The sequence below is a fragment of the Mus caroli genome, unplaced genomic scaffold, assembly GCF_978045245.1.
Source record: "Mus caroli unplaced genomic scaffold, Mus_caroli_1 scaffold_6, whole genome shotgun sequence".
Taxonomy (NCBI): Eukaryota; Metazoa; Chordata; class Mammalia; order Rodentia; family Muridae; genus Mus; species Mus caroli.
In genome coordinates this window covers 72525298-72537725 of record NW_028227261.1, presented here as the reverse complement: position 1 = coordinate 72537725, position 12428 = coordinate 72525298, and the positions used below count along the sequence as shown (strand labels likewise).

Here is a 12428-nt window from a genome sequence, read left to right as displayed (position 1 = left end):
CAAGTCACAGATTCCAATGAGCAATACTATAGATTCAGTGCACCTGTATGGCCCATCTCAGGTGGGCCCTTGCTCAAACCGCTTGCTACAAATAGTACATGTAGTGTTGCCTATTGCAAATAGTATACATAATGTAGACTATTGCAAATAGTGTACATAATGCTGCTTGTTGCAAATAGCACACATAAAGTTTTCCATTTCTGTCTCTATTTCCAGTGTTATTTCATTGGCATTGGCTTGTTTGATCTTTTTATGGAACACTTTAGTTCTTGGTTTTACTGCAAACTGGATAATCAATGACATAGCTGTATCTCTACAAGGCGCTGCCTTTGAGACTTATTTTAGAATTTTAGGGGCCATTAGCAATTAACTGGTCACATAGGTCTTTATTAAATGACAGAAATTCAACTCAGAAATATACTCATCTTCTCAGAAATGGTGACAGAATTGAAATATAAATTCCGGCCCTTTCACTGAAGCAGGACCCCATTGAGCTGATGGTTCTGCAATGCGCCTTTGCAATCTGTTTCTGGTTCCCCTGTGGTAGAGCAAGGGAAGAAGCTGTCCAGCCTTGGCATTCCCATCTGGAGTGATGTCAAGGATCTCTACTGCAGCAACCTGCTGAGTCACAGGGCAGCTAGGAATCTCTCAGAATCTCTGAGGTTGATGCTCATGTTTGGGTCTATCTTCAACATAAACTATCATTTGCTCATAACTGAAGAACCTAAGAAGATCAATTATGTATTTTCTGTTGCTGGACAGTTGAGTTGCTCCAGTTTGTAGCCATGGTAAATAAGCTTATTATGAACACTTTTTTTTAAGCTTTATGTACTAATTTCTCCTAGGTGCATTTTTGAGACTAAAACTGCTTAGTCATAAGCTGGTTATAATTTTTAAAAGCTCTTTAAAGAGGATTAAAAAGCAATTCCAAGTTCAACCCCACTTAGTCCAACTGGAGTTCTGCACATTTGCTACACTGTCACACACTCGGGGTTCTGCAAGGCCGTCCAGAGGTCCAGGAGGACAATGCTGTTTTCATTTTAAAACTAAGATATTCTCGCCCTTGTTCCCATTCTCTCAGGAGTATAGAATGTGATTTTCCAGCGACTACGTGTCATTTGATACCATGAGAGATTGAAAGCAGAAGCAGATGTGAAGATCCAGCTGTTTCTAATTAAGTCAAACATTAAAGAGATTGGCAGAAATGTAAAAACGCCACTTTTAATAGTTTCGTTCAAAACATTTCTGTTTGTTAAAAACATTTATATTTACAAGCAATCAAAGTGTTGCTCCTTTGATATCAATACATACTGTAATGATTGATTTGTCTCCTAAGATAGCAACACCATGTGGCATACGTGAATAAACAAAGCTCTTCAGGGTCTGGGACAATTGTTTGGCATAGAGAACAACACTGGGGTCAACAGATAAGGTCTGAGGAAGTATCCTACAGTTCACTCATGCCATCGGCTTCTGGATCAACAGTCTGTCTTCAGTTGTAACTGTAAGGAAAGATAGAATAAAAACAAAACGTGTAGACACCAAGAGTTGAAGTAGGGGTTATTACTTTCCTTCAGGAAATATTGAGCATATACTTACTGTATGTCACACATTGTGACAAAGGTCATGATTTCATATTTGTATTCATGAATTTACTGAATTCAAAACTCTAAGGCAGAGAGAAAGGGCATTCTTTTTCTAATATTTACAAATAAGAAAACTGACCTAGAAAAGTTGAGTGGACATTGCTCTGTGACCACAGAGCTAACTGGCTGGACTGAGATTGGGATGTAGATATTTGTATGTTCCTTTCTAGTGTTCTCTCTGTGTAGCAAAATGGGGCTTCACATTGGGTTTGGAGTTAAGTATTTCATAACTTCATAAATATTAACTGGCCAGTCTGCCATCTGCACCCAGAAGCTGAGGGTGTTCCACAGTGCACTGTGCACAGGTCCCCACCAAGAGAGAGGTGGTCTCCCAGGAGTGCTCATACTCCTAGGCCAAGAGGTGAGATCTCCACTTTCTCTCCAATAACTGTCTGGAGCAGGGTGGTGAGGAGCACACAGGCACAGGAACAGTGGAGCAGCGGGGACAGGATTCTTCCCATCTCCATCTGCACCCAGAGCTTGGGCTGTTCCCAGAGCCCTCTGTACAAGATCCTCCAGGAGATAGATGGTGTTCCAGGAATGCTGACACAGGCTTACAGACCCACAGGAGGGATAACCTCCAGCCAGAGACAGCAAGACCATTTAACACCAGAGATAACCAGATGGTGGGTTACTTGGCATCATCAGAACCCAGTTCTTTCACCACGGCAAGTCCTGGATACCCCAACATGCCTGAAAAGCAATATGTGGATTTAAAATTACATCTCATGGTGCTGATAGAGGGTTTTAAGAAGGATATAAATAATTCCCTTGAAGAAATATAGGAGAACACAGGTAAACAGCTAGAAGCCCTTAAAGAAGAAACACAAAATTCCCTTAAGGAATTATAGGAAAACAGAACCAAACAGGTGAAGAAATTGACCAAAACCATCCAGGATGTAAAAATGGAAGTAGAAACAATAAAGAAATCACAAAGGGAGACAACTCTGGAAATAGAAAACCTAGGAATGAGGTCATGAGCCATAGATGCAAGCATCACCAACAGAATACAAAAAAAAAAAAAAAAAAAAAATAGAAGAGATACTCTCAGGCACAGAAGATACCAGAGAAAACATTGACACAACAATCAAAGAAAATGCAAAATGCAAAGCATCCAGGAAATCCAGGACACAAGGAGAAGACCAAACCTAAGGATAATAGGTATAGAAGAGAGGGAAGATTCCCAACTTAAGGGACCAGTGAATATCTTCAACAAAATTATAGAAGAAAACTTGCCTAGCCTAAAGAGAGAGATGCCCATGAACATACAAGAAGCCCAGAGAACATGAAATAGATTGGACCAGAAAAAAATTCCTCCCATCACATAATAATCAAAACACCAAATGAAAAAAACAAAGAAAGAATATTAAAAGCAGTAAGGGAAAAAGGTCAAGAAACATATAAAGGCAGACCTATCAGAATAATAAGGAGTAATAAATGGTAAACTTCAACACAGGAGGGAAACCACACCCTAGAAGAAGCAAGAAAATAATCTTCTTTTAACAAACCAAAAAGAAGATAGCCACAAAAACATAATTCCACCTCTAACAACAAAAATAACAAGAAGCAACAATCATTTTTCCTTAATATCTCTTAATACCAATGGGCTCAATTCCCCAATAAAAAGACATAGACTAACAGACTGGATACATAAACAGGACCAACGTTTTGCTGCATATAGGAAACCCACCTCCGTGACAAAGACAGTCACTACTTCACAGGAAAAGGCTGGAAAAGAATTCTCCAAGCAATGGTCCCAAGAAACAAGCTGGAGTAGCCATTCTAATATCAAATAAAATTGACATTCAATGTAAAGTTACCAAAAAAGATAAGGAAAAACACTTCATACTCATCAAAGGAAAAATCTACCAAGAAGAACTCTCAATTCGGAACATCTATGCTCCAAATGCAAGGGCACCAACACTCATAAAAGAAACTTTACTAAAGCTCAAAACACACATTGCACCACACACAATAATACTCGATAAAATTCAACACCCTACTCTCATCAATGGACAGATCCTGGAAACAGAGACTAAACAGGAACACAGTGAAACTAACAGAAGTTATGGAACAAATGGATTTAACAGATATCTACAGAACATTTTATCCTAAAACAAAAGAATATACCTTCTTCTCAGTACCTCACACTACCCTCTCCAAAATTTGCCATATAATCAGTCACAAAACAGGCCTCAACAGATACAGGAAGATTGAAATAATCCCATACATCCTATCAGATCACCATGGACTAAGGCTGGCCTTCAATAACAACATAAAAATAGAAATTCCACGTACACGTAGACACTGAACAACACTCTACTCAATGATAACTTAGTCAAGGGAGAAATAAAGAAAGAAATTAAAGCCGTTTTACAGTTTAATGAAAATGAAGTGACAACATACCTAAACTTATGGGACACAGTGAAAGCCGTACTAAGAGAAAACTCATAGCTCTGAGTGTCTCCAAAAAGAAACTGGAGAGAGCATACACCAGCCACTTGACATCACACCTGAAAGCTCTAGAACAAAAATCAACCACACCCTAGAGGAAATAATCAAACTCAGGGCTGAAAACAACCAAGTGGAAACAAATAGAACTATACAAAGAATCAACAAAACCAGGAGCTGGTTCTTTGAGAAAATAAACAAGATAGGTAACCTTTAGCCAGACTAACCAGAGATCACAGAGACAGTATCCTAATTAACAAAATCAGAAATGAAAAGGGAGACATAACAACAGAAACCGAGGAAATCCAGAAAATCATCAGATCCTTCTACAAAAGGCTATACTCAACTAAACTGGAAAATCTGGATGAAATGGACAATTTTCTAGACAGATACCAGGTACCAAAGTTAAATAAGAATCAGATAAATGATCTAAACAGTTCCATTTTCCTTAGAGAAATAGAAGCAGTCATTAATAGTCTCCCAACCAAAAACAGCCCAGGACCAGATGGGTTTAGTGCAGAGTTCTATCAGACCTTCAAAGAAGACCCAATACCAATACTCCTCAAACTATTCCACAAAATGGAAACAGAAGGTACTCTACCTAATTCATTCTATGAAGCCACAATTACTTTGATACCTAAACCACACAAAGATCCAACAAAGAAAGAGAACTTCAGGCCAATTTCCCTTATGAATATCCATGCAAAAATATTCAATAAAATTCTTGCAAACCGAATCCAAGAACACATCAAAATGATCATCCATCATGATCGAGTAGGCTTCATACCAGGGATGCAGAGATAGATCAACATACTGAAATCCGTCAACGTAATCCATTATATAAACAAACTCAAAAAAAAAAAAAAAAAGCCTCATGATCATCCAGCACTCCTCCATGATAAAAGTCTTGGAAAGATCAGGAATTTAAGGCCCATACCTAAACATAGTAAAAGCAATATACAGCAAACCAGTAGTCAACATCAAACTAAATGGAGAGAAACTTGAAGCAATCCCACTAAAATCAGGGACTAGATTTTAGTCAACTCAAGGATGCCCACTCTCTCCCTATCTATTCAATATAGTACTTGAAGTCCTAGCCAGAGCAATTAGACAACAAAAAGAGGTCGAAGTAGTACAAATTGGAAAGGAAGAAGTCAAAATATCACTATTTGCAGATGATATGATAGTGGCCCCCAAAACTCCATCAGGGAACTCCTACAGCTGATAAACAACTTCAGCAAAATGGCCAGATATATAATTAACTCAAATAAATCAGTAGCCTTCCTCTACTCAAATGATAAACAGTCTGAGAAAGAAATTAGCAAAATGACACCCTTTACAATAGTCACAAACAATATAAAACACCTTGGTGTGACTCTAACCAAACAAGTGAAAGATCTGTATGACAAGAACTTATGAAGTAAGAAATTAAAGAAGACCTTAGAAGATGGAAAGATCTCCCTTGTTCATGGGTTGACAGAAGTAATATAGTAAAACTGGCCATCTTGCGGAATGCAACCCACAGATTCAATGCAACCCCCATCAAAATTCCAACTCAATTGTTCATAGAGTTAGAAAGGGCAATTTGAAAATTCATATGGAATAACAAAAAACCTAGGATATCAAAAACTATTCTCAACAATAAAAGAACTTCTGGTGGAGTCACCATCCCTGACCTCAAGCTGTACTACATAGCAATTGTGATAAAAACTGCATGGTATTGGAGCAGTGACAGACAGGTAGATCAATGGAATAGAATTGAAGACCCAGAAATGAACCAACATACATGGTCACTTGATCTTTGACAAAGGAGCTAAAAGCATCCAGTGTAAAAAAGACAGCATTTTCTTTTTTTTTTTTTCTTTCTTTTTTTTCTTTTTCTTTTTCTTTCTTTTTTTTTTTTTTTTTTTTTTTTTTTTTTTGTCTGTCAAGATTAGCACATACATTTAATCCCAGCACTCCAGCCTCTAGACTGGCCAATCTTTAGGAGTTTGAGACCAGACTGTTTTTTTCTTTTCCTTTTCCTTTTCCTTTTCCTTTTCCTTTTCCTTTTCCTTTTTCCTTTTCTTTTCTTTTCTTTTTTTTTTCTTTTTTTGAGATTTATTTATTCTTTTTTTTAAAATATACTTTTATTAGGTATTTATTTCATTTACATTTCTAATGCTATCCCAAAATTCCCCCACCCCCTCCCCCACCCACTCCTTCACCCACTCACTCCCACTTCTTGGCCCTGGCGTTCCCCTGTACTGAGGCATATAAAGTTTGCACGACCAATGGGCCTCTCTTTCCACTGATGGCCGACTAGGCTATCTTCTGATAAATATGCAGCTAGAGACATAAGCTCCGGGGGGTACTAGTTAGTTCATATTGTTGTTCCACCTATAGGGTTGCAGATCACTTTAGCTCCTTGGGTACTTTTTCTAGCTCCTCCATTGGGGGCCCTGGGATCTATCCAATAGCTGACTGTGAGCATCCACTTCTGTGTTTGCTAGGCCCCAGCATAGTCTCACAAGAGATAGCTATATCAGGGTCCTTTCAGCAAAATCTTGCTAGTGTATGCAATGGTGTCAGCGTTTGGAGGCTGATTATGAGATGGATCTCTGGGTATGGCAGTCTCTAGATGGTCAATCCTTTTGTCTCAGCCCCAAACTTTGTCTGTAACTCCTTCCATGGGTGTTTTGTTCCCAATTCTAAGAAGGGGCAAAGTATCCACACTTTGGTCTTCGTTCTTCTTGAGTTTTATGTGTTTCGAATTTGTATCTTATATCTTGGGTATTCTAACTTTCTGGGCTAATATCCACTTATCAGTGAGTACATATAATGTGAGTTCTTTTGTGATTGGGTTACCTTACTCAGGATGATGCCCTCCAGGTCCATCCATTTGCCTAGGAATTTCATAAATTCATTCTTTTTAATAGCTGAGTAGTACTCCATTGTGTAATGGAGTACCACATTTTCTGTATCCATTCCTCTGTTGAGGGGCATCTGGGTTCTTTCCAGCTTCTGGCTATTATAAATAAGGCTGCTATGAACATAGTGGAGCATGTGTCCTTCTTACCGGTTGGAACATCTTCTGGATATATGCCCAGGAGAGGTATTGCGGGATCCTCTGGTAGTACCATGTCCAATTTTCTGAGGAACCGCCAGACTGATTTCCAGAGTGGTTGTACAAGCTTGCAATCCCACCAACAATGGAGGAGTGTTCCTCTTTCTCCACATCCTCGCCAGCATCTGCTGTCACCTGAATTTTTGATCTTAGCCATTCTGACTGGTGTGAGATGGAATCTCAGGGTTGTTTTGATTTGCATTTCCCTGATGATTAAGGATGCTGAACATTTTTTCAGGTGTTTCTCAGCCATTCGGTATTCCTCAGGTGAGAATTCTTTGTTTAGCTCTGAGCCCCATTTTTAATGGGATTATTTGATTTTCTGGAGTCCACCTTCTTGAGTTCTTTATATATATATATTGGATATTAGTCCCATATCTGATTTAGGATAGGTAAAGATCCTTTCCCAATCTGTTGGTGGCCTTTTAAGACAACATTTTCAACAAATGATGCTGTCTTAACTTGTGGTTAGCTTGTAGAAGAATGCAAATTGATTCATTCCTATCTCCTTGTACAACGCCCAAGTCCAAGTGGATCAAGGACCTCCACATAAAACCAGGTACACTTAAACTAATAGAGAAAAAAAAGTGGGGAAGAGTCTCAAGCACATTGGGCACAAGGAAATTATCCTGAACAGAACACCAATGGCTTATGCTCTAAGATCAAGAATAGACTAATGGGACCTTATAAAATTGCAAAGTTTCTGTAAGGCAAAGGACACTGTCAATAGGACAAAATGGAAACCAACAGACTGGGAAAATATCTTTACCAATCCTACATCTGATAGAGAGCTGATATCCAGTATATACAAAGAACTCAAGAAGTTACACTCCAGAGAACCAAATAACCCTATTTTAAAAATGGGATACAGAGCTAAACAAAGAATTTTCAACTGAGGAAACTCAAACAGCTGAGAAGAATGTGAAGAAATGTTCAACATTCTTCGTCATCAGGGAAATGCAAATCAAAACAACTCTGAGATTCCACCTCACACCAGTCAGAATGGCTAAGATCAAAAATTCAGGTGACAGCAGATACTGGCGAGGATGTGGAGAAAGAGGAACACTCCTCCATTGCTGGTGGGATTGCAACCACTCTGGTAATCAGTTTGGTGGTTCCTCAGAATATTGGACATAGTACTACCGGAGGAACCGGCAATACCACTCCTGGGCATATACCCAGAAGATTCTCCAACATGTAATAAGAACACATGCTCCACTATGTTCATAGCAGCCTTATTTATAATAGCCAGAAGCTGGAAAGAACCCAGATGTCCCTCAGCAGAGGAATGGATGCAGAAAATGTGGTACTTTTACACAATGGAGTGTTCAGCTATTAAAAAAAAATGAATTCATGAAATTCTTAGGCAAATGGATGGCTCTAGAAAATATAATCCTGAGTGAGGTAACCTAATCACAAAAGAACACACATGGTATGCACTCACTGATAAGTGAATAGTAGCCCAGAAGCTCAGAATACCCAAGATACAATTCACAGACCACATGAAGCTCAAGAAGAACAAAGACCAAAGTGCGGATACATTGGTCCTCCTTAGAAGAGGGAACAAAATACCCATGGAAGGAGTTACAGAGACAAAGTGTGGGGCAGACCAAAGGAAAAGCCATCTAGAGACTGTCCTACCTGGGGATCCATCCCGTATACAGTCACCAAACCCAGACACTGTTGTGGATGCCAACAAGTGCTTGCTGACAGAAGCCTGATATAGCTGTCTCCTGAGAGGCTCTACCAGTGCCTGACAAATATAGAGGTGGATGCTCTCTGCCAACCATTGGGCTAAGCACAGGGTCCCAAAAGGAGGAGCTATAGAATGGACCCAAAGAGCTAAAGGGGTTTTAACCCCATAGAAGGGACAACAATATGGATCAACCAGTTCCCCCAGAGCTCCCAGGGACTAAACCACCAACCAAAGAGTACACTTAGAGGGACTCTTGGCTCCAGCTACATCCAGCTACATATGTAGCAGAGGATGGCCTTGTAGGTCATCAATGGGAGGAGAAGCCCTTGGTCCTGTGAAGGTTCTATGCCTCAGTATAGGGGAATGCCAGGGCCAGGAAGCAGGAGTGGGTGGGTTGGTGAGCAGGGGGAGTGGGGAGGGGATAGGGGATTTTCGAAGGGGAAACCAGGAAAGGGGACAATGTTTGAAATGTAAATAAAGAAAAGATCTAATAAAAAAATAAATATTAACTGATGTTCTTCTGGTAACATTTTTTTTCCTCAGATCCTCTTCTCTCTAAAACCTTTTTGAAAGTCCTTAAGAGATGCTTATTCTGGAAGCATTTTACAATCTAAGACTGAAAAACCAAATACCCAGGGTCTGGTGAGAAGGCTGGGAGAGTAAAAGTACTGGCCTGGCCATGTGAGCCTGGCCATCAGACCCCAGGTAAACGTGGAAGGAGAGATACAACACCACAAAATACAGTTTACCCATGAAGAAGTGTCCAAGGGGGAGTTGGGAAAAGTCAGGCACACCCAAGTGACTGTGAAGGCATGGCTTCCTCCAGGGAGAGTCACAGAGAATAGGCATCCCTGTGGATAGGCTCAAAGAAGACTCACACATAATGATCTCAGCACCAGCCATACATAGCACTTCAGTGACTCTAAAGTCATAGATAAGAAGCCCCACGTTTGCTAAGTGAGGGGGTTATACTCATATAGCCAGGAGCCACTCAAGTTGTAGAGGGGTTTGGTGTGTGTTCTTGGCTTATCTGTGGGTTTCTGGTAAGATTCCTAGAAAACTGCAGGTTTACAGCCAGGAAAGGAGAAAGGCCTGAGCATTTGCAAATTGTGTTAGAATCTTGTCTCTCTGTTGTTGGGGGGCATAACAGGATGAGCCCCTCCTTTTCATTTTCATGGCCCCCAAACTTTTCCTGTCTTTCTATCCTGCCTCAGCCTGGCCACCACGATCACCAATCGGGCTCTGGGGTACCCAGATCCTTAGGACATAACGCCAGTTATGTGCACCACGATAAACCACTCCTGAATGGTTGTGGAGTGAGGGGAAGCTGGTTTCCAGAAGGGTTCTTGATGCTCCACGTCACTTCTTCAGGGTGGCAGAGGGTCATCATCAAGCAGGGCCTAGTACCCCAAGCTTAAAAACCCAATATTCAAGGAACTGAGAGAGATTGGTACAACACTGAGAGCAAGATGGGCTGTTCACTGAGTTCCAGAATAGCCTGAACTTCAGAGTGAGACCTTGCCTCAAAGATAAAAAAGAACTGTCTCTAGAGGCATGCAGATCGCTGCTTTGTCACACATTCATCAGTATGTGCCAGAGAGGTTATGACGCTCAGTGTTCTGACCTATGAACACTGGGATGATTAGCAGTCTAACAGTCCCTGAAAAAAAAAAAGTCAAGCCTGAGACGACCAGTTCCCTACTCTGTTGTCAGGGAACCCAGAAAGAGAGCTAGCCTGGCACAGCACCAGTCTGTCACTGCACAGACATGGACAGGCTTCCAGGATGGGGAGCAAGCTAGAGACCCAATCTGGGACCATGCCCCACAGTCAGGAGCAAGCCTGAAACAGACAACCCTTGCACAGGGCCACTCAGGTAGAACAAGCCCAAGATTACTACCAGACTAGCACCATAATGTCAGGACAGGGAGCTAGCCTGAGGTAACAACCAGTCTGATGCCACACAGGCCTGGAAAGGACAGACCCCTGCTTGGCACCATAATGCACTAGCACTCCTGTGACCACTCTTGAGATGACTCCAGACACTCAAAATCCCTGGGTGCCACTAAGAGAAGCAAATAAGTGGTAGAGAAATGGAAGAGAAACAGAAGAATGTGGGCAGATAGAAGAGAGGCAGAACTAGAGACTCAGAAGTCGTGAAGAACAGCCTGGTGTGAGTAGCTCATAATAACACCTGAGACCATGGTGGGGTCCTGGCCTGTGCTACCTCTAGGGGACACATCTGGTTCATGGCCCTGCATCAGCAGGGATATGTTACCACCAAAGGCCAGGCTGATGTCCCTGGTCTGGGCTGCTACCCTAAGATACGTTGACGGCTGAGGGCTATGTAGAACTGGCCCCAGCCCTCACCTGGGCATCATCAGAGAGCTATCTCTGGGGGACATAAGGGTGGGGGAGAGCTGATGTTAATGCTAGCCAGCAGTAGTACTCTGGGAAGGGGCCTGCACACTGTGGGACTTGCAGGTAAGCCAGCCCTGAATATATGACCATAGAGAGCCAATTCTCCCCAGGGCATAAGTGTGGGAGAGTGACCCTGTCTCTTGTCTGCTGGGCAGTGGTACTGTCCTTCCCTGCTCACTTCTCCTTCACCATCTATATCAAGCTGGAGAGCTGGACCCAGGGTCATGACAACTGGCATGTCCCTCACCAGCTACAACAACTCAGGAGAGCAACCCCTGCACCTCACCTGGGCAGCAGGGTAGAGCTGGCCCTGGTTGTGGTAGAAGGAGGGTTACTGGTTAGTCAGCCACCAAAGGCATGAGAGAGGGAAAATAGGTGGTTTGACCAGATCAGATACCTCTCAAGTCCAGATCCAGGGCTTTGAATTGGCCTATCCCAACATCTACCCCATCATGGAACGCATGAAGAAGCCAGTCCTACAGACCCAAAACTATAGGATCTCCATGACACAGGGCAACAACAGGATATGAGGTGGATATAAGGAGAGGGGCATGTGAGTGGGATGGGATGCATGATGTGAAATTCACAAAGAGCCAATAGAAAGTTAAAAAGAACAGAAAAGGAAAAGGAAGGAAAGAAATAACAGAAGAGAGAAAGAAACAAGAAAGAAGTTAGTGGTGTCGATGCATGTTGAATGTCCCCCGTTTGTAAAATAAAACTTGAGAATTAAGGGGAAAGGTACTATCAAGGGTTGGATTTTTTTTCCCCTTTAAGCCATGCCTGATCTCTGACTCAGAATCCGTGCAAATGGCACAGAGTCTTCCATTCCATACTTGAAATTGTGGGTTATTTACTGGTATGCATAAATACTGATTAAATGGTGAGTGCTTTAAAATCGGGCTTAATTTCACTGTAACATAAATCTTGGCTGAATAAACACTGCAGACGTTTATGGCAGAGTCTGCCCCACAGGCTCACGCTTCCGGAGTGTGTTTTGGGGGAGTGTAGCATCTGCTCTCTATCAAGACAAGAGAGTATTTTATGGTGACTGCTTCCTGGAAAGATAAATAGATACCCCTCCCCCTTCAAAAGAAACTTACGTTTTTCAAT

The 12428-nt window shown here is 41.6% G+C and overlaps 1 pseudogene; it reads left to right on the top strand.

The window, feature by feature from the left end:
* Positions 1-10438: 10438 nt before the first annotated feature.
* Positions 10439-10557, top strand: LOC115031036 (small nucleolar RNA SNORA17; annotated as a pseudogene).
* The last annotated feature ends 1871 nt before the right edge of the window (positions 10558-12428 follow it).